At 44.3% G+C, this 20,115-nt stretch overlaps 1 protein-coding gene across 1 annotated transcript in view; it reads left to right on the top strand.

The window, feature by feature from the left end:
• Positions 1 to 1,977: 1,977 nt before the first annotated feature.
• The window catches only part of LOC130293392 (nicotinamide N-methyltransferase-like), a 104,407-nt gene continuing 86,269 nt past the window's right edge, over positions 1,978 to 20,115 (top strand). The window contains exon 1 of the mRNA XM_056542018.1: positions 1,978 to 2,103. The gene's annotated coding sequence lies outside the window, so the exon portion shown is untranslated. The remainder of the gene's footprint in view (positions 2,104 to 20,115) is intronic.

The raw sequence follows: 20,115 nt of genomic DNA, 5'->3' as shown, positions 1-20,115 counted from the left end.
TTATAAAGAAGTTTGCAACCCATGGCACTGTAGCTAATCTCCCTGGGCGTGGATGGAAAAGAAAAATTGATGAAAGGTGTCAACACAGGATAGTCCGGATGGTGAATAAGCAGCCCCAAACAAGTTCCAAAGATATTCAAGCTGTCCTGTAGACTCAGGGAGCATCAGTGTCAGCGCGAGCTATCCATCGACATTTAAATTAAATGAAACACTATGGAAGGAGACCCAGGAGGACCCCACTACTGACACAGAGACATAAAAAAGCAAGACTACCTTTTGCCAAAATGAACTTGAGTAAGCCAAAATCCATCTGGGAAAACGTCTTGTGGACAGATGAGACCAAGATAGAGCATTTTGATAAAGCACATCATTCTACCGTTTACCGAAAATGGAATGAGGCCTACAAAGAAAAGAACACAGTACCTATAGTAAAATATGGTGGAAGTTCAAGGATGTTCTGGGGTTGTTTTGCTGCCTCTGGCACTGGGTGCCTTAAATGTATGCAAGGCATCATGAAATCTGAGGATTACATATGGATTTTGGGTCGCACTGTACAGCCCAGTGTCAGAAAACTGGGTTTGTGTTCGAGATCTTGGGTCTTCCAGCTGGACAATGACCCCAAACATACGTCAAAACAAAGCACTGGAGAGTTCTGAAGTGGCCAGCAATGAGTCCAGATGTAAATCCCATTGAACAGCTGTGCAGAGATCTTAAAATTGCTGTTGGGAAAAAGGGCCCTTCCAATGAGAGACCTGGTCCAACATTCCGGCTGAGAGGTGTAAGAAGCTTATTGATGGTTATAGGAAGTGACTGATTTCAGTTATTTTTTCCAAAGGGTATGCAACCAAATATTAAGTTAAAGGGGTACTCCGGTACCACAGATTTATGGTTATCTAGTGTGTTTGTAGCGAGTTTAGCACATTTGTAATTCACATGTTATACATGCGCTGTCAGCTTCTCACCCCGCAGTCCCCACATCAGGGAATGAATGAATTGTCATCCGCAGCACGCTGTTCCCACATCAGGGAACTAATCATATGTGACCCGCGGGCACTGCTCTGCTTCCTGCCCTTCCACCCCCCCTCTCCTTCCCCAAAGCGATGTCCCGAAGGGGTTAAAGGACATCTGTACTGATGAATTTTGCATATTCCTGTGCCCGGACTGCAAAAATAAACAAAATAAACTTTGACTTACCTTCCTGCGTTCCCCCGTTGCTACGGTAATGGCCTCACGATCCTCATGCTGCTTCCTGGGGACGGGGATGTCACAGAGCCATCAGCGTATCACCGGCCACAGCGATGTCCCACCTCAGCTGGTGATAGGCTGAGCACACTGTCATGTAAGGAACCGTCCGGCTCCTTACATGACAGTGCTCTCAGCCTATCACCAACCGAGGCGGGATATCGCTGCGGCCGGTGATACGCTGACGGCTCTGTGACATTCCCGTCCCCAGGAAGCAGAGCAGCGCCAGTGGGTCACATATGATTAGTTCCCTAATGTGTGGACAGCGTGCTGCGGATGACTGTTCATTGGGGGGGGGGGGGAGAAGGAGAGCAGCGCCCGTGGGTCACATATGATTAGTTCCCTAATGTGTGGACAGCGTGCTGCGGATGACTGTTCATTGGGGGGGGGGGGAGAAGGAGAGCAGCGCCCGTGGGTCACATATGATTAGTTCCCTAATGTGGGGACAGCATGCTGCGGATAACTATTCATTGGGGGGGGAGAAGGAGAGCAGCGTCCGCAGGTCACATATGATCAGTGCCCCCCGCTGACAATTCATTAATTCCTGGATGTGGGGACTGTGAGGTGGAAGCTGACAGTGAGAGTGAGATGAGTATACTAATGAGCAGAGCGGGGAAAGGGAATGTCACAAGGGAAAGAAAAAAAACGCCACCCACAGACAGGGCTGAGCGGCAACGCAAAACAAGTTGGGCAGGGCACTGAAAGAGGAGACAGGCTACAAGGCATGCTGGGAGCTGAAGTTTCTAAAACAAAGGCAAAATGGAAATAGATGTTACACTACATGGACACAAAGAAAGGAAAAGAAAGACAAACAAAGAGCAAGCATGAGACCAGAGATAACAAGAAAACTCACCTGCAAGGGTAAGTAGAAACTGAAAAAACACATTGGCCACCGGAGTACCCCTTTAAGGGTGCCAATAATTTTTTCCAGCCCATTTTTGGAGTTTGGTGTGACATTATGTCCAATTTGCTTTTTTTTCCTCCTTTTTTTTGTTCAGTTCCAATACACACAAAGGGAATAAACATGTGTATAGCAAAACATGTTACTGCAATCCTTTTCTGTGAGAAATACTTAATTTTCTAGAAAAAGTTCAGGGGAGCCAACATTTACAGCCATGACTGCATATATCCTTGCCACAGGGCCCTTGTGGTAGGCTGGAGGAATAAAACATAAACAATAAAAAATATCACCAACTACTAATCAATAATTGTAATAGCATACATGTGATAAATACATTCCTTAATCCCTCTCCTATGAAGTGCATAAACATTATACAATTATAATACAAATCCTGTGGGAATAAAAGATAAAGCTCCGTCTCCTGCGGAAAGAAATTGGCAAAAATAGCGCCATGTGCTGATATTTCAATGGATCCGCTTGGACAATCCCTTAGGAAAAAGAAACACTGATATTCCTCAGTCTGTAGATATAAACTGGCTGTCCCACTAGGAGATAAACATATATGCTCAGCGGCATTATGGATGTAAATCTGCTATCCCACCAGGGGAAATTATGCACTCAACAGTGTTTCCACTATCCCGCTTAGGCAGAAAACATAGATACTCGGCAGCACTGCAGATACAAAGTAACTGTCCCACCATTGAGCTACTGAAGAAGAGGTCAGATCTGCACCCGGAAACGTGTATAGAATCCCTGTGTACCCTAATACAGCATATGTGCATCACTGTATGACAGAAACTTATATCCAGCCTCTGACGTCATCTGGGTACGCACCCAGGCTGTTTTTTCCAATTTCTTACTACAGGATTTTTAATATAATTGTATAATATTTATGCACTTCATAGAAGAGGGATTAAGAAATATATTTACCAAATCATATGTATGCTTTTACAATAATTGATTAGTAGTAGGTAGAACTTTTTACTGTTTGCATTTTTCTTCCTCTGGCCTACCACAAGGGCCCTGTGGCAAGGCTTTGGTTGTCTTGTATATATTATATTACAGTGACCCCCCGACCTACGATGGCCCTGACATACGATCATTTCAAGATACGATGACCTCTCAGAGGCCATCGCATGTTGAAGGCAGCATCAACATATAATGCTTTTGTATGTCGGGGCCATTGCATAAACGGCTATCCGGCAGCGCAGACTGCTTCAGCTGCTGCCGGATAGCCGTTTACGGTGCGCCGTGTGCCCCGACGATCACTTAAATGTTCTCGTGGCTCCGGCGCGTCCTCTTCGGGGTCCCCTGCTACGCCGGCACTCTCCTTCAACATCATCATGTCATTGCGAACGCCGTCCTGTCATCCAATAGGAGCGGCGTGCGTAGCGACGTGATGGCGGCAACGGAGAGTAAGGATCCCGGGCAGCAGAGATGTTACGGAGCGACGGGGACACCTCGGGTACGCGGCAACAACGATGGAGGGCAACATCCAGGGCAGCGGTGACTGGTCCGGAGCGGCGGGGACATGTGAGTATTACCTCCTATACTTTACTTTGCACGGATCCCTCAACATAGGATGGTTTCAACAAACGATGGTTCATTTGGAACGGATTACCATTGTATGTTGAGGGACTACTGCATATATATATAATATATATATATATATATATATACATATTATATTATATAATATATGTTACCATATTTTCCAGCGTATAAGACGACTTTAACGCAGAAAAATCTTCTCAAAAGTCGTTGCATGCCCACGATCCGAGTGCTTCTCGCAGTGACTCCGTCTTGCCTCCTGCAGCGTGATTGAACACATCACACCACGTGACCAGGACACCTAGCAATGCGTCATTGGTTACCAGAGCTCTGCAGTGGGCTCGAGTTTATGCAATTCTAGTATAAAAAGTATAAATTACCCCTTTTTCCCAAATTCCATATAGTATAGTGTAGTATAAAAAGTATAAATCACCCCCTTTTCCCAAATTCCATATAAAAAATATATAAACATGATAAAAATTAACATATGTGGTATCGCTACGTGCATAAATGTCTGAACTATAAAACATATATCATTAATTAAACTGCACGGTCAATGGCGTATGCGCAAAAAAATTCCAAAGTACAAAATAGCGTATTTTTGGTCACTTTTTACACGATAAAAAACTGAATAAAAAGCGATCAAAATGTCCGATCAAAACAAAAATGATACTGAAAAAAACTTCAAATCACAGCGCTAAATATGAGCCCTCAAACAGCCCCCTACGTGAAAAAATAAAAAAGTTATAGGGGTCAGAAGAGGACAATTTTAAATGTATTAATTTTCGTGCATGTACCGTATATACTCGAGTATAAGCCGAGTTTTTCAGCACGATTTTTCGTGCTGAAAACACCCCCCTCGGCTTATACTCGAGTGAACTCCCCCACCCGCAGTGGTCTTCAACCTGCGGACTTCCAGAGGTTTCAAAACTACAACTCCCAGCAAGCCAGGGCAGCCATCGGCTGTCCGGGCTTGCTGGGAGTTGTAGTTTTGAAACCTCCGGAGGTCCGCAGGTTGAAGACCACTGCGGCCTTCAACATCATCCAGCCCCCTCTCACCCCCTTTAGTTCTGAGTACTCACCTCCGCTCGGCGCTGGTCCGGTCCTGCAGGGCTGTCCGGTAAGGAGGTGGTCCGGTGAGGAGGTCGTCCGGTGGGATAGTGGTTCCGGACTGCTATCTTCACCGGGGAGACCTCTTCTAAGCGCTTCGGGCCCGGCCTCAGAATAGTCACGTTGCCTTGACAACGACGCAGATGCGTCGTTGTCAAGGCAACGCCTCTATTCCGGGCCGGAAGCGCGGAGAAGAGGCGCCCCCGGTGAAGATAGCAGCCCGGACCACCTCCTCACCGGACCACCTCCTTACCGGACAGCCCTGCAGGACCGGACCAGCGCCGAGCGGAGGTGAGTACTCAGAACTAAAGGGGGTGAGAGGGGGCTGGATGATGTTGAAGGCCGCAGTGGTCTTCAACCTGCGGACCTCCGGAGGTTTCAAAACTACAACTCCCAGCAAGCCCGGACAGCCGATGGCTGCCCGGGCTTGCTGGGAGTTGTAGTTTTGAAACCTCTGGAGGTCCGCATGTTGAAGGCTGCAGTGGTCTTCAACCTGCGGACCTCCGGAGGTTTCAAAACTACAACTCCCAGCAAGCCCGGACAGCCGATGGCTGCCCGGGCTTGCTGGGAGTTGTAGTTTTGAAACCTCTGGAGGTTCGCAGGTTGAAGACCACTGAGGGCGAATGATGAGAAGAGGATGATGAAGGGGGGGGGGTGTGGGGATGATGAAGGGGGGTGGGGATGATGAAGGGGGGGGGGTGTGGGATGATTACAAGGGGATGATGAAGGGGGGATGTGTGGGATGATAAGGGGATGTGTGGGATGATGACAAGGGAATGATGAAGGGGGGATGTGTGGGATGATAAGGGGATGTGTGGGATGATGACAAGGGGATGATGAAGGGGGGATGTGTGGGATGATGACAAGGGGATGATGAAGGGGGGATGTGTGGGATAAGGGGATGTGTGGGATGATGACAAGGGGATGATGAAGGGGGGATGTGTGGGATAAGGGGATGTGTGGGATGATGACAAGGGGATGATGAAGGGGGGATGTGTGGGATGATGACAAGGGGATGATGAAGGGGGGATGTGTGGGATGATAAGGGGATGTGTGGGATGATGACAAGGGGATGATGAAGGGGGGATGTGTGGGATGATAAGGGGATGTGTGGGATGATGACAAGGGGATGATGAAGGGGGGATGTGTGGGATGATGACAAGGGGATGATGAGGATGTTAATGACGGGTCTGGATGATGACAGGGGGGATGAGGTATTTCCCACCCTAGGCTTATACTCGAGTCAATAACTTTTCCTGGGATTTTGGGTTGAAATTAGGGGTCTCGGCTTATACTCGGGTCGGCTTATACTCGAGTATATACGGTAGTTATGATTTTTTCCAGAAGTAATACAAAATCAAACCTATATAAGTAGGGTATCACTTTAATCGTATGGATATACAGAATAAAGATAAAGTGTCATATAGTCTTATACGGCGAGCATATCCCAAACTCTATATTTTAAAAGTTGGGGGTCGTCTTATACGCTGGAAAATACAGAAAATTTGTGGTTAGCAGTACCCACTGTTTATTCATTATAGTTGTGGTATGGAATCCAATTGGACCCTTAAAACCTTGGAGGACCGTTACTTTCCTTTTTTAACATAGGAGTTTACCTATTTTAGACACCTTTGGGTTTTGGTGTCATATTTTGGTTCACCTCAGGTTAATGAGTTGTGAGCTGAACACATCCTTGTATTTTTATAAATGTAGATAAATAACCATTTGTTCAGAATGATTCACTCCATGCCAAGAACATCTTGTCTAGAAGATAAACCCATGTTCACCTAGTGCAGCTCTTTTTTCAGATGTTGATTTACAGCCTCAGGTATAATAGTGTTGTTGTTTTTTTGTTTTTTTAGTAGTATCATGCTAGGTTAACACATGACATGATATATTGCAAAATGGCTTTGTTCCACTGTATACAGTAAAATTAGATTTTCTTTAAATACATGACTAGTGATCAGCAAATCAATTCAGAATAAAAGGGACTTGAAGTTTTTTTTTGTTATTTACTTCATGTTTCGCTGAGAGGCCAGACATTTAGGTAATGGGAAGTTTGCTGTAAATGTTGTCACCTTCATGGTAGGGAGGAATGCAGACTAATGTTTGCCCAAACCCTCTGTCCCTCCCTGCTTGGACAATCCACCCTAAACGGTGGCCCCCAAATGCATGACAGACCTTACACTGAACTACATGCACGGGCGTCAGAGTAGTCAGAATAGTTAGACAGTCCTGTTCAGCAACAAGGTACACAATTATAATACAAAGACAGAAACAGGACAAGCTATGGGCTAAGAGAGCAGTATGGTACAAAATCAGAAGGCAAATGCATGGCAGAAAATAGGCAATGAGTGAAACATATTGTCGAAGTACACACTTGGCAGACAGAAGAGTGGTCAAGATGAAGGCAAAGGACAGGTCAAGGAATGGCATTTCAATAGCAAGGCTCAAAAAACAGGAACGAAAGTGACTAGATCAATCTCGATCACAGGCAAGGCATCAGTGAAAGCGCTGGCTTGTATTCACCTATAGGAAGTTTAAGTAGCAGCATTGCAGCTGATTGGCCTGACCCTTCCACCTCCTGGCCAGCAGAGCTGTCAGTAAATGACATGCAGCTCTGCACTGAACAGAGCTGTTTTTTATAGAAACCGTGGAACGCTCCTGGCGACACCCTGCAGCGAGTGGATGCACTGTGGGAACAAGGATAGGTATGTTTATAACAGTAAATTCTGCTAGTGGCTGAAACAAAATACACTCTTATTGTTGTAAGAGACATAACACCTGAGGTATTGCTCAACAGTCTGACTATTGAGCAAGAGAGAGTTATTTTGCTGAAGGGAGTTTTCGAAGGGTCTTGGCCACATATTGTGCCAACTGCAAACTATACTAAGACATCTTCAGCCATCCCTACTCTCCATAGCAACAGAACCCCCCCTTTAGAGGTTATTATTTCAGAAGACTTAAAGGTAGGCTGACAATATCATAGGGCAGCAGGAAATGCTAGCAGAATGCTTGGGTGTATAAGGAGAGGTATTATCAGTAGAGAGGGAAGTGCTTCTGAGTACATAAGGAGAGGTATTAGAAGTAGACAGTGGCAGACCCACGCTTTGGTGAAACCGACCCCTGCCGGGGGCGCATGCCCAGGCCGCCAAAGTGTGGATCTGGCACCCGTGCACGTTGGCTAATGGGGATCTCCAGGTGAGCGAGCACTGCTATCAGCTGTATGAGCACACCAATACAACTTGAATGCTCCTCTCAGTGTGCGCCGCGATCATCTGTGGCCTACACTGAGAGGAGATGTGACCTTCATCCCCGCCGCACAGTGCAGGCGCCAATAACATCACTTATCAGCGCCTGCACTATGGAGGCAGAGAGTCGCGGACAGCCTGTGGAGGAGATTCCTGCATGGGACATTGTGAGGTAAGCATAAGATTTTTTACTTTTCTTTATTTTGCAAGTGTAGTCGAGAGGAGGGAAGGGCAAGGAGAGAGGGGGGGAGTCAGGGTGATTGGTGCGTCTACCACCTTACCTACACCTAACACTGAATACTACCTACCTGGCTATCTATGCCTAAACCTGATTACTATCAACCTGGCTACCTATACCTTACCCTGAATACTACCTACCTCACTACCTACCTACACGTTACCCCGAATACTACATACCTGACTACCTATACCTTACTATGAAAACTACCTACCTGGCTACCTATACCTTACCCTGAATACTACCTACTTAGCTACCTGTACCTAACCCTGAATACTACCCACATGGCTATCTATACCTAAATCTGAATATTACCTACCTGGCTACCTTTATGTAATCCTAAATACTATGTACCTACCTGGCTACTATACCTGCCATATTTTTCGAACTATAAGACGCATCTGACCATAAGACGCACCTAGGTTTTAGAGGAGGAGAACAGTAGAGACAGTGCCCCCTTGTAAACAGCAGCCCCCCCCCCTATAGACAGTGCCCCCTTGTAAACAGCAGGCCCCCCTTGTAGACAGTGGCCCCTTGTAAACAGCAGGCCCCCCCTTGTAGACAGTGCTCCTTTGTAAACAGCAGCCCCCCCAACTTATAGACAGTGCCCCCTTGTAAACAGCAGGCCCCCCCTTGTAGACAGTGCACCCTTGTAAACAGCAGGGCCCCCTTGTAGACAGTGCATCCCTTGTAAACAGCAGCCCCCACACTTATAGACAGTGCCCCCTTGTAAACAACAGGCCTCCCCTTGTAGACAGTGCCCCCTTGTAAACAGAAGGCCCCCCTTGTAGACAGTGCCCCCTTGTAAACAGCAGTCCCCTCCTTGTAGACAGTGCCCCCTTATAAACAGCAGGCCCCCCCTTGTACACAGTGCCCCCACTTGTAGACAGTGCCCCCACGGTAGTTGCTCACCTGCAGTTGCCGCTCCGCTGCTCCGTTCTGCCGTCTGCATCCCCGTTCTGCAGTCCGCATCATAGCGTCCTATGGAGGAGCATGTGACATACACGTCACTCCTCCGTAGCGTTACACTGGGCGCAGGGGAGGAGGTGGAATGATGTGTGTGTCACATGTTCCTCCATAGGACTCCATGATGCGGACGGCAGAACGGGGATGCAGACAGCAGAACGAGGCAGCGGAGCGGGGCATTTCACGGCCGCACTGCAGCAGGTATCGGCCTTGGTTTCGGGGACATTAAACGCGTCCCACCATAGACGAGATACCACGCAAATGCCGGGTATCGGCACACACATTCGCTCCATAAGACGCACATACATTTCCTTCCCACTTTTGGAGGGAGAAAAAGTGCATCTTTTGGAAAGAAAAATACGGTAACCCTTAACCCCCTAAGGACAACGTTTTTTCTTTTAATTTTGCACTTTTGTTTTTTCCTCCTCCCCTTCTAAAAATCATAACAATTTAAATTTTTCCACCTACAGACCCATGTGATCTCGTTATATGCAGGAGATAAAAATATTGGTTACTGAATTGGTAATGTACCAAGTAAAATCGTCTTATTTAAAAAGTCTAGTAGTCCAAAAAGATTTGTGGAGTTTAACAAAAACATGGTACAATGTACCGCTCACCCCAGTGGAGCCTGCAGGCTTCCTGGTTCTTGCACCTGGTCACACATGCGGTGCCATCCCTTAGTGCAGACATTGTTGATCGCTGGCAGTGACCAAGGCAGATTTCTACTGCCAAGTGATACAGATCATGATTGCCGCTCGCCTTGGATGATTGTGCAGACCTCCTGGTTCTTGCACACAACGTAATGTTGGTAATAGTGGAGTGTGCAGACCTCGGAGTTGTAGGAGATAACTGTAGGAGAGATTCTGCCAGCTCAGGGTATCACTAGAATCAGAGTACTCCAGAATTGGTAAAATTTCATGGTAAAGGAACATGCCTAAACAGAACTTCTGATATGTAAAGATAATTAATTATTGCTGTCTTGCAGGGTTCTCAGGGTTTCACCCTCACGTCCTGGTTTTAGGTGTTCACATCTTCTATGAACAGACTATCCTCCTGACAAGTGTGAACATCAATCTGCCACTATGCACACTTGTCAGGGGGATAGTCTGTTCATAGAAGATGTGAACACCTAAAACCATAGACTAAGGGATGTGTCTGGGGGCAAGAACCAAGGGATGTCTGCATGTGTGCTAGGTGCAAGAACCAGGAAGCCTGCACGCTCCACTCGGGTGAGCGGTATATTGTAGCACGCATTTGTTTCTACTATTTGTAGTCAGTTGCACTCCACAATAAACTTGGAACAATGTTTTTTGGACAACAAGACTTTCTAGATTAGGCTGCATTCACACCACGTTTTTGCAATACAGTTCCCGTATCAGGTTTTTGATGAAAAACGGATTCCTCAAAACCTGACTAAACTGTATCAAAATGTGTGTACAAATTTCAACCCGTATACGGTTAAAAACCGTATATGGTTTGAAAAATGATGTCCGGTTGCATCAGTTTTTTAAGAAAAAAACGTATACGTTTTAAACTTTTCACCACATTTTTTATAAAGTTTCACTTGTTTGATTGAAATTCTAAGAAAAAAAAACTGTACGGTTCTCATTGACTCCCATTTTAAAAGAAACATATACGGTTTAATACAATTTTTCACCCGGACCAAAAACCCTGGTAGGCTACGGTTTTGGGTACGGGAAAAAAAACAGACAAAACTGTACAGGATGCCAAACGGACACAACCTGATGCATCTTTTGGAATACGGTTATCAATGGAGAGTCAATGTATACGGTTTTCAATACGTTCCATACAGTTTTCCCATAGAAAACATATACGGGAACTGTATTGCAAAAACGTGGTGTGAATGCACCCTTAGACGATTTTAACTTTTTACATTTCCAAATCAGTAACCAATATTCCGTTAACAAAACCATTCAAAACGGACGTTAAACGGCCATTACAAAATCTCATTATAGTCTATGGGATTTTTACATTACCCGTTTTAACTCTTCATTTTAACCCGTTATTAATAATGAACATTATTTTGTGATGGGAGAGGTAATGTATGCACTATTTCTCCCGTTACTTTCTCCCATCACAAAATAAGGTCCGTTATTAATAGCGGGCTATGACGGGTTAAAACGGGTAATGTAAAAATCCCATAGACTATAAGGGGATTTTTTAACGGCCGTTTAACATCCGTTTTTAATGGTTTTGTTAACGGGTCATTATAACGGATCTTTAAAATGGAGCATTCTATAGTGTGAAAGTGGCCTAAGTATTGCATGTAATAGTCCCCTATGGGGACAAAAAAAAAGTGTAAAAAGAGAAAGAAGAAAAAAATGTAATAAATGTGATTTAACCCCTTCAGTAATAAAAGTTTGAATCACCCCCCTTTTTCCATTTAAAAAAAAAAGTCATATATATATATATATATATATATATATATATATATATATATATAAACAAAAATAAAAATAAACATATGTGGTATCTCCCCATGTGTAAATGTTCGAACTATAAAAATATAATGTTAATTAGAATTCAAATAGAGAAAAAAAAACAGATATGGTTGGACATCTACAACATGCACCTTGATCTAAGGCTTCTCAGCAACATTTATTAAACTAACAGGTCATTAGTGTACTTTATGATCATGAAGTGCAAGCCTGCTAGCCACGTCACAACCACCTGTAAGTAGCGGGTCCCTAACATCCCTATCATAAAATGGCGCAGCTGAGTAGCAACCACCACCACCGCAACACCAGTGCCCACAGGGGGAACGGCCCACTGGCAGAGCAGCCCCGATGACATTCAAAGCAGTGGGCTGTGCCTCCCAACAGACTTGGAGGCTGACAGGGACTGGGATGCTGCCAGAAAGAATGTTAATTAAACCGCATGGTCAATGGCGTATACATAAAAAAATTCAAAAGTCCAAAATTGCGTATTTTTGGTCACTTTGTATAAAATAATGGATAAAAAGCGATCAAAAAGTCCCATCAAAACAAAAATGTTACCAATAAAAACTTCAGATGACAGCGCAAAAAATTTGCCCTCATACGTACCTGTATGGGGAAAAATAAAAAAGTTATAGGGGTCAGAAGATGACAATTTTACACATACTAATTTTGGTGCATGCAGTTATAATATTTTTTTTTGTAGTGAAATAAAATAAAACCTATATAAACTGGGTATCCTTGTAACCATATGGAACTACAGAATAAAGATATTGGGATTTATTTACTAATAGTGGAGTGTAGTTTTCTTTGTGGGTTTTGATTTCCGACAGGTATTTTCCCAAGGTATTTACTAAGGTTTTCCTACATTTTGCACTTTTCCCTACATTTTGCTTTTTTTTTACAGCTGTTCTGATCTGTGGGGTTTTCCTCAGCTCAAATCCACCACATTTTCTGTGAAAACCTTAGAAAATATGTTGGGATTTTTCAAAACATGTGTTTTTTGGCTTCAAATTGTGTTGCACAATTGTGACACATTTTGGGCGCAAAACTCGACAAAAAAGAGTCGGGATCGCTTTAGTAAATAAACCCCATGGTGCCATTTTTTACCGAAAAGTGCACTGCGTAGAATCGGGAGCCCTCAAAAGTTACAAAATAGCAGGGTTTTTTTTTTCCCAATTTTGCCCCACAAATATTTTTTTTTCTGGTTTAGCTGGAAATTTTGTGGTGAAATGATTGATGGTATTACAAAGTAAAATTTGTGTCGTAAAAACAAGCCCTCATATGGGTCTGAAGGTGCAAAAGTAGTCTGATTTTTAGAAGGTGAGTTGGACCAAACCCATTTTCGCTTTAAGAACCAGAGCGTTTTTTGCACATCTGACCACTGTCACTTTAAGCATTAATAACTCTGGGATGCTTTTACTTTTCATTCTGATTCCGAGACTGTTTTTTCATGACATATTCTACTTTACGTTAGTGGTAAAATTTTGTTGATACTTTTATTTTAGTGGTAAAATTTTGTTCAAAAATTCCAGAATTTTAAATTTTTCAAACTTTGAAGCTCTCTGCTTGTAAGGAAAATAGACATTCCAAATAAATTATATATAGATTCGCATATACAATATGTCTACTTTATGTTTCCATCATAAAATTGACATGTTTTTACTTTTGGAAGACATCAGAGGGCTTCAAAGTTCTGCAGTAATTTTCCAATTTTTCACAAAATTTTCAGGGACCAGTTCAGTTTTGAAGTGGATTTGAAGGGCCTTCATATTATAAATACTCCACAAATGACCCCATTATAAAAACTTCCACCCTCAAAGTATTCAAAATGACAGTCAGTAAGTGTGTTAACCCTTTAGGTGTTTCGCAGGAATAGCAGCAAAGTGAAGGAGAAAATTAAAAATCTTAATTTTTTACACTTGCATGTTCTTGTAGACCCAGTATTTGAATTTGTACAAGGGGTAATAGGAGAAAAAGCCCCCCAAAATTTGTAACCCAATTTCTCTTGAGTATGGAAATACCTCATATGTGTATGTCAAATGTTCAGCGGCGCAGTAGAGGGCTCAGAAGGGGAGGAGCAACAATGGGATTTTGGAGAGTGAATTTTGCTGAAATGGTTTTTGGGGGGCCTGTCGCATTTAGGAAGCCCCTATGGTGCCAGAACAGCAAAAAACTCCAAACATGGCATACCATTTTGGAAACTACACCCCTCAAGGCATGTAACAAGGGGTCCAGTGAGCCTTTACACCCCACAGGTGTTTGATGACTTTTTGTTAAAGTCGGATGTGTAAATGAAAAAAAAAACTTTTACACTAAAGTGCAGTTTTTACCCCCAAAGGGTAATGGGAGAAAATGCCCCCAAAATTTGTAGCCCCATCTCTACTGAGTATGGAAATACCCCATGTTAGGACATAAAATGCTATGCAGGCGAACTACAATGCTTAGAAGAGAAGGAGTCACATTTGGCTTTTGGAAAGCAAATTTAGCTGAAATAGTTTTTTGGGGGCATGTCACATTTAGGAAGCCCCTATGGGGCCAGAACAGCAAAAAAAAAAAAAAAAAAAAAAAAAACACATGGCATACTTAATATTTTGGAAACTACACCCCTCAAGGAACGTAACAAGGGGTACAGTGAGCCTCAACACATCACAGGTGTTTGACAACTTTATGTTAAAGTTGGATGTGTAAAAGAAAAAAATGTCACTAAAATGCTGGTTTTCCCTCCAATTTTAAATTTTTACAAGGGGTAATAGGGGAAAATTACCCCCAAAATTGGTAACCCCATTTTTTTTGAGTATGGAAATACCCCATGTGTGGACGTCAAGTGCTCTGTTGGTGCACTACAATGCTCAGAAGAGGAGGAGCGCCATTGAGAGAATTTGTTTGGAATGGAAGTCAGGGGCCATGTGTGTTTACAAAGCCCCCCGTGGTGCCAGAACATTGAACCCCCCCCCCCCCCACATGTGACCCCATTTTGTAAACTACACCTCTCACAGAATTTAATAAGTGGTGCAGTGAATCTTTATACCCCACTGGCGTTTGACAGATCTTTGGAACAGTGGGCTGTGCAGATGAAAAATAAAATTTTTCATTTTCACGGACCACTGTTTCAAAAATCTGTCAGACACCTGTGGGGCGTAAATGCTCACTGTACCCCTTATTACATTACAAATGGGGTCACTTGTGGGGGGGGGGCATTTTTCTGGCACTATGGGGGCTTTGTAAATACACGTGGCTTTCAATTCCGGACAAATTTTCTCTTCAACAGCCCAATAGCCTTCTCTTCTGAGCATTGTAGTGCACCCGCAGAGCACTTTACATCCACATATGGGGTATGTTCTTACTCAGAAGAAATGGGATTACACATTTTGGGGGGCTTTTTTCCTATTTTCCCTAGTGAAAATGAAAAATTTAGGGTAACACCAGCATTTTAGTGAACATTTTTTTTTTTTTCATTTTCCCATCCAACTTGAATGAAAATCTTCAAACACCTGTGGGGTGTTAAGGCTCACTATACCCCTTGTTACATTCTGTGAGGGGTGTAGTTTCCAAAATCTGGTCACATGTGGGTATTTATTTTTTGCATTTATGTCAGAACCGCTGTAAAATCAGCCACCTCTGTGCAAATCACCAATTTAGGCCTCAAATGTACATAGTGCACTCTCACTCCTGAGCCTTGTTGTGCGTCCGCAGAGCATTTTACGCCCACATATGGGGTATTTCTGTACTCAGGAGAAATTGCGTTCCAAATTTTGGGGGTCTTTTTTTCCTTTTACCTCTTGTGAAAATAAAAAGTATGGGGCAACACCAGCATGTTAATGTAAATTTTTTAATTTTTTTTACACTAACAGGCTGGTGTACCCCCTAACTTTTCTTTTTCATAAGGCGTAAAAGGAGAAAAAGACCCCCAAAATTTGTAGAGCAGTTTCTCCCGAGTACGGAAATACAACAGGGCTCCGAAGTGAGAGAGCGCCATGCGTATTTGAGGACTAAATTAAGGATTGCATAGGGGTGGACATAGGGGTATTCTACACCAGCGATTCCAAAACAGGGTGCCTTCAGCTGTTGCTAAACTCCGAGCATGCCTGAACAGTCGTCCGGAATTGCTGGGAGTTGTTGTTTTGCAACAGCTGGAGGTTCCGTATTGGAAACACAATACATTTTTCATTTCTATTGGGGGGACAGTGTAAGGGGGTGTATATGTAGTGTTTTACCCTTTTTTTTGTGTTAGTGTAGTGTAGTGTTTTTAGGGTACATTTGCATTGGCAGGGGTTTACGGTGAGTTTCCCGCTAGGAGTTTGCACTGCGACGAAAAATTTGCCGCAGCTCAAACTTGAAGCAGGAAACTCACTGTACCCTGTACATTCACATTGGGGGGGCAAACCTTCAGCTGTTTCAAAACTACAACTCCCAGCATGTACTGACAGACCGTGCATGCTGGGAGTTGTACTTTTGCAACAGCTGGAGGCACACTGGTTGAAAAACCTTCAGTTAGGTTCTGTTTCTGGTATTTTCCAACCAGTGTGCCTCCAGCGGTTGCAAAACTTAACTCCCAGCATGTACTGATCGCAGAACGGCATGCTGCAAGATGTAGTTATGCAACAGCTGGAGGTACGCAACTACAACTCCCAGCATGCCGAGACAGCTGTTTGCTGTTTGGGCATGCTGGGCTTTACAGTTTTGCAACATCTGGAGGGCTACAGTTTAGAGACCACTGCACAGTGATCTCCAAATTCTGGCCCTCCAGATCTTGCAAAACTGCAAATTCCAGCATGCCCACACAGCAAACAGCAGTCTGGGCATGCTGGGAGTTGTAGTTTTGCGACATCTGGAGGACCACAGTTTAGAGACCACTGTATAGTGGTCTCCAAACTGTAGCCCTCCAGATGTTGCTAGGCAACTCACCGGCTTCTGTAGGATCCAGGAAGCCGCATCACCATCCTCTGCTGCCGCCGATTGCCACCCGCTGCCGCCGATGGTAAATGGACCTTCGGCGCCGGTCACCGTCGGTTCCCCCGCTGTGTCCGGACTACAGTGGGTGGGCAGAGCGGGGAAATCGAAGGTTAACCCCACCCCTGATCTGCTATTGTTCATCGCTTCTGAACGATCAATAGCAGGGATAGGAGGGGTGGCACCCCTGCCACTTCACTTCTATCCCTTCAGGGGGATCGTGGGTTTCTCAGACAACCCGAACCCCCTTATTTTCCGGGTCACCGGAGACCCGTATGACCCAGAATCGCCTTGAATTGCTGGTGTGAATTCACCGGTGATTTGTGGCGATCGCCGACATGGGGGGGTCTCAGGACCCCCCTGGGCATTTGCACAGGGTACCTGCTGATTGATATCAGCAGTCACCCCTGTCCGATCCCTGCCCAGTGCGTGGCGGGAGCATAAATTCCTGTGGTCCTTAAGGGGTTAAAGAGTACCTGTCATCAAACCATATTTTCTAAACTAACTCAGATTATATTTACTAACTACTCCTAACACCCCTCCTGCCCCTAAAAAAAATTCCAAGCTTTAAAAAGCTCTGTAGTATACCTTTCTCCTTGCTCACATTGTGTGAGCTCCAAGCAGGAGAAAGTGGGCGTTCACCAGCAGGCGCGACATCACTGAAGCCTGCGAGAGCTGTGCCTCGCTATGCCCCATACACACTTCCTGAGTTTGGTCTCCTGCCAGGCCGGGAGGAGACCCAACTGTTTGACTTACGCAGACAACAGAACAAAGCCACCTAGTGGTCGTTTTTTCGATCACATTAAAAATATATAAAGGTTGAGAATTTTAACAAGTAAATAGCAAAGTGTCTTATAATTACATAAGAAACAATATATTAAAGGTTTAGCTTGGTGACAGGTACTCTTTAAGGGGTTAATGCTACCTACCTGGCTACCTATATCTAACCCACAATACTAATTACACCTAACCCACAATACTACCTACCTGCCTACCTATACCTAACTAACTAACAATGCTACCTACCTGCCTACCTATACCTAACAATACTACCTACTGACCTACCTATACCTAACCAACATTACTGTCTACCTGGCTGCCAATACATAACCAACAATACTACCTACCTGCCTACCTTTACCTAATCAACAATACTACCTACCTGGCTACCTTTACCTAATCAACAATACTACCTACCTGGCTACCTATACCTAATATTGCCTACCTGGCTACTATACCTAACAAACATTACTACCTACATAGCTATCTACTCATTTGTCTAATAGAATGTAGGTCACAGCAATGAAGCAGTGGGCTCTCAAATAGTGCAAAGCTTTAGTCTTTTATTGGTTACCCAAAACAATATGTACAAGCATGACAAAGGCTAACTATAGCCAAAACGTTGCACGTACTGTTTGGGGTTACCAATAAAAGACTACAGCTTTGTACTTTTTAGGAGCCTGCTGCTTCGTTGCAGTGACCTACATTCTATTTGCTGCACATTGGCCAGGTTTTGTGCTGTCTTCCCTCCTTGTTGTACTTTTTTGCCTACCAACCTCTTTGTTTATTTATTTACCTATCTACTAACGCACCAAGCTACCCACCTACCTATCTACATAGCTGCTTATCTACATAGGGAAAAGTGTAGAAGACAGCACTGGATCCGTCCACTGTGCAGCCATGGCCCCCCCCTTCCCATAGACTTTCGTTGAGAGGGCAGGCGTGACGTCACGAGGGGGCGGACGTGACGCCACGAGGGGGCGGCCTCGAACACGGAAGCCCGCACACAACGTTCGGAATAATAAACTTCCGGACGCTGGCGAGCGGAGCTCTGGAGGCAGGACAGCGGAGAACCCCTTTAATTTAACTGTAAAAGGATGCTGATACAGCAGCTCGCCATGGGTGCATGGACACTAGGTACACCTCTGGAAGTAGAAAGAAGAAAGTGCTCATACAGCTGTACAGAGAACTGGTGAGACCTCACTTGGAGTACTGAAAACTATGGCCGGCATTTATAATTTATTTTTTTTGTGTGCTGGTAATGTGTAGAGCAACAAATTTATTAAAAGGTAGCAGAGCATTTGATACATTTGGTGAAGGTACACATTTTTTTAAATTTCACTCTTCACATACATCAAAAAGCTAAGTTAAGTCTGGGCTGGTGTCGTTTTAGAGACTTTTTGGTGGTTTTGCAAATTATTTGCGCCTTTTCACAAAAAGGCTCAGTTCCTAAAACCCTTCCATATCATGTGTATTGCCAAAATTAGTGGATTGCAACTCAAAATCAGCAAAAATGTGTACATCAAAAGGTGCAAATTAACCCTGCTTGCGCCATTTTTGCGCCTTTTCTGGACACAAAAAACAGTCTAAAGACAATGATAAATATTGGCCTATATCTCCAAAAGGATATAGATACATTGGAGAGAGTTCAGAGATGAGCTACTGCCTCCGTCAGTCTCCAGGGGTCTTCTAATCTGGTCTGAGACCAAGCAGACCAGAGCAACAGATAGACAATAATACTGATCAGTGCTATGCCCTATGCATAACACTGAACAGTATTAGCAATCAAATGATTGCTATAAATAGTCCCCTATGGACTAAAAAAAAAAAAAGAAAAGAAAAAAAAGTTGAAAAATCCCTTCTCTTAAAGGGGTACTCCGGCCCTGAGACATCTTATCCCCTATCCAAAGGATAGGGGATAAGATATCTCACCGCGGGGGTCCCACCGCTGGGGACCCCCGCAATCTTGTATTCGCCACCCACCTGTTTGAGCAGCATGCCACGGTGCCAGCTCCAAAACAGCCGGGTGGTGACCACGGGGCGGGAGTATTGTGATATCATGACTCCGCCCCCGTGTGATGTCACCCCCCCGCCCCCCGCTATGCAAGTCTCTGGGAGTCCCTGGGAGGGGTGCGTGAAGTCATGATACTCCGGCCCCGTGGTTGTCACCCGGCTGTTTGTGAGCTGGCACCGAGGATAAGGAAGGATAAATTGAAGGTGTTCTTTTGGAATGTGAGGGAAATGGGGGAGCGACGCAAGAGAGTGGCCATATTTGATAGGGTACAAGATTATCTGCCAGCAATAGTATGCTTGTTTGAATCTCACATTACTAGGGAAACCGAAGGGAAGATTGCCAGGAGATGGGCACAATTGGAGTTCCATTCTTTGGGATCCAGTCATTCAGCGGGGGTTACAGTCTATGTACATAAGGCCATTCAGTTTAAAATATTTGGTAGGAAAATTGATGAAAGAGGACAATACGTCTTTTTGCATGCTAAACGTTATGATTGGGAGGGAGTGATGGCCTTTTTCTATGTCCCCCCCCCCCCTCCCCCCATTCTCCAATCGCCCTCTTCTGGAGTTAATTAATGTTTTAGAGGGAAAGAATATCTTCCCTTATATTTGTTAGGGGACTATAATTGTGTTTTGAATACCGCCCTTGATAGA

Source organism: Hyla sarda, chromosome 10 (assembly GCF_029499605.1).
Source record: "Hyla sarda isolate aHylSar1 chromosome 10, aHylSar1.hap1, whole genome shotgun sequence".
Lineage (NCBI taxonomy): Eukaryota > Metazoa > Chordata > Amphibia > Anura > Hylidae > Hyla > Hyla sarda.
The sequence above is the reverse complement of the archived record's forward strand: the minus strand, read 5'-3'. Positions and strand labels throughout refer to the sequence as shown.